This window comes from Fragaria vesca, linkage group LG6 (genome assembly GCF_000184155.1).
Source record: "Fragaria vesca subsp. vesca linkage group LG6, FraVesHawaii_1.0, whole genome shotgun sequence".
Taxonomy (NCBI): Eukaryota; Viridiplantae; Streptophyta; class Magnoliopsida; order Rosales; family Rosaceae; genus Fragaria; species Fragaria vesca.
In genome coordinates, this window is record NC_020496.1 from 15,622,196 (window position 1) to 15,624,963 (window position 2,768).

The following is a 2,768-nucleotide window of genomic DNA, read 5'->3' on the forward strand; positions in this document are numbered from 1 at the left end:
TGAATTCAATGCTACAACAAACAATGCTTTCCTCATGTAGCAAGCCACCGTACCACATGAATTTCCTCCTCCAATTAAGGAGGGACCATCCACCCATAACTTAATCCGCATCCTCGGTGTGTTACCAAACCCCCATAAGCTTAACGGCTGCTCAATTAAAGATATATAATTGCAGATTCACTGCTCAGCAATCACATGGATGATACATCATCGTCTATACCAAGTCTCACTTCGCTTGAATATGTGTTTTTGAAACTGTCAACATGACATATAGGAAAGTTTCGGTTCCCAATGACCCGTTAAAAGGAAAATAGTTCAATGCTATTCAATTTTTTACCATGCAGGTATATATAGGCAATGAGGGTTACGTTTACAAATTAAGAAAAGCCAGTTTGGTGTGTGAGCTTACCTTTCTAGCTAGCTACTCTCTAGTTCATCTCATAGCTTCTTTTTTCTCCTCTTTTTCCTCAATGAAGTTACCAATCAAGGCGCAAGATTCCAATACTGGCAAGAAACCTCAATATAGAATTAAGACCAAAGATCTTTGTTATGAATTAGCTTACCCAGTTGATGAATTCAAGTGGCTCAACTGCAGGAGGGAGGTGATCCCTAAAGCATACATTTTGAAGAATGTTGATTTTGAAGCTAGACCGGCAGAGATCACAGCTATTGTTGGTCCAAGTGGAGCTGGAAAGACAACATTGTTAGAAATAGTTGCTGGAATGGTCCCTCTTAACAGTACTACTGGCCAAGTCATCGTCAATAACAAGCCTATGAATCCTCAACATTTTCGGAGAGTGTCAGGTTATGTCAAACAAGAAGAAGCCCTCTTCCCACTGCTTTCTGTAGAAGAAACACTCATGTACAGCGCTCGTTTAAGGTACCACAGCAGGCGCGAGAAGGCCATGGCTAGAGTGACTGAGCTAATAAGGGAGCTTGGACTAGAACATGTTGCCAATGTAAGAATTGGTAGTGAATCAAACCGTGGGATTTCTGGTGGTGAAAAACGTAGAGTCTCAATCGGAGTTGATCTGGTACATGACCCTAGTGTTCTTCTGCTTGATGAGCCGACATCAGGACTAGACTCTTCTTCAGCGTTTGATGTAGCCTTGTTGCTTAAATCCATGGCTGCAACACAAGATAAGACAATTGTGCTAACCATCCACCAACCAGGTTTCAGAATTCTTGAGCTATTTGATCAAATTGTATTGCTATCTAATGGAAGCGTGCATCACCATGGATCCTTGCACATACTCGAGCAGCGACTCAGATATGCAGGTCATTCCCTTCCTCTATATGTTAATGTGCTTGAGTTTGCTATTGAAGTTATAAAAGACTTGGTTATACATATTGGTGAGAATGAAGTAAGAGGTGATGAGATAGAGGAATATAAGCATGTTAATGCATTTATAGAAAAGGCTGCTAATGAAGAAAAATTTGTGTATGCTAATTCCTGGTTCATAGAGGTTTGCATATTGGGACAAAGATTCTCTAGCAATATTTGCAGGAACAAACAGCTCTTTGCTGCAAGAACTATGCAGGCAGTGGTAGCAGGGTTTGTGCTGGGCACTATTTTCATGAATGCAGCTAATGACCCAAGCACAGCTAAATTGCAAACGCAAATTGGGTTTTTCGCCTTTAGCCTCACCTTCTTGTTCTCTTCCACAATAGAAGGTCTACCAATTTACCTGCTAGAGAAGACAATATTAATGAGAGAATGCTCCAGAGGTGCTTATAGAATCTATTCGTATGTCATATCAAACACTCTAGTATTTCTTCCTTTCCTATTAGGTGTGGCTCTTCTCTATTCTACGATTTCTACCCCGTCTATTGGTTCGTTGGACTAAGAAGAGAAATTGATGGGTTTCTCTATTTTTGTCTAGTGGTTTGGATGGTCATTTTGATGTCGAATTCTGTTGTTGCTTCCATTAGCGCTCTTGTGCCGAACTTCATCATGGGAACATCTTTAGTGGCAGGGATTATGGGGTCCTTTTTCCTATTTTCTGGGTTTTTCATACCAAATGAGGATATACCAAAGTATTGGATTTTCATGCACTACTTGAGTTTGTTTAAGTACCCATTGGAGTGTTTCATGATAAATGAGTATGGAGGCGAGCAAGGAAGGAAGACATGTCTGGAAAGTGTCGAGGGAAACTGCTTTATGTATGGTGACCAGTTCTTGATGCAGCAAGGTCTGAAACAATCACAAAAGTGGATCAACATAGGTGTGATGCTGAGTTTCATCGTTGGTTATAGGTGTCTTTGTTTTCTAATTCTGTGGTACAGATCTTATAGAACCAGTAGTTAGATGTCTGTGTTCTTTATTGTTTTACTTTACCTATATATGTGAAGCAAGTATCTTTTGGTTGGCATGCAATAATTTCAAGCTTATTCTCATCGTGAACAAACTTCGTTCAGCAGTGGCATTTCATTTGATGTCCTCTCTGTAGACAGATGTAATCTATTAACATACTTATTTAGTTCAGTTGAACAATTGAGGAAGAAGAGAAATCTCTCTCTCTCTCTCTCTTCTTCAAATTCTTTTTAAAAAATTAATTAATTAAACGAGAAATTTTAAATACACACCCCTAATCTCTTAATACACACCCTTACTATTTTATGTTTCTGTTGAGATTTTATAGATAAGCTAAATGACCAAAACATACATCTATTATTAAAAAAAAATACACGCTAGAAGTATTCTTTTCAACGTCTTCTACCCTAAAATTTTACGAAAACAATGTCTTCTCCTCTAACCCTAATTCTTC

The 2,768-nt window shown here is 38.8% G+C and overlaps 1 pseudogene; it reads left to right on the top strand.

Moving 5' to 3' along the window:
- The first annotated feature begins 470 nt into the window (after positions 1–470).
- Positions 471–2,308, top strand: LOC101296595 (annotated as a pseudogene).
- The last annotated feature ends 460 nt before the right edge of the window (positions 2,309–2,768 follow it).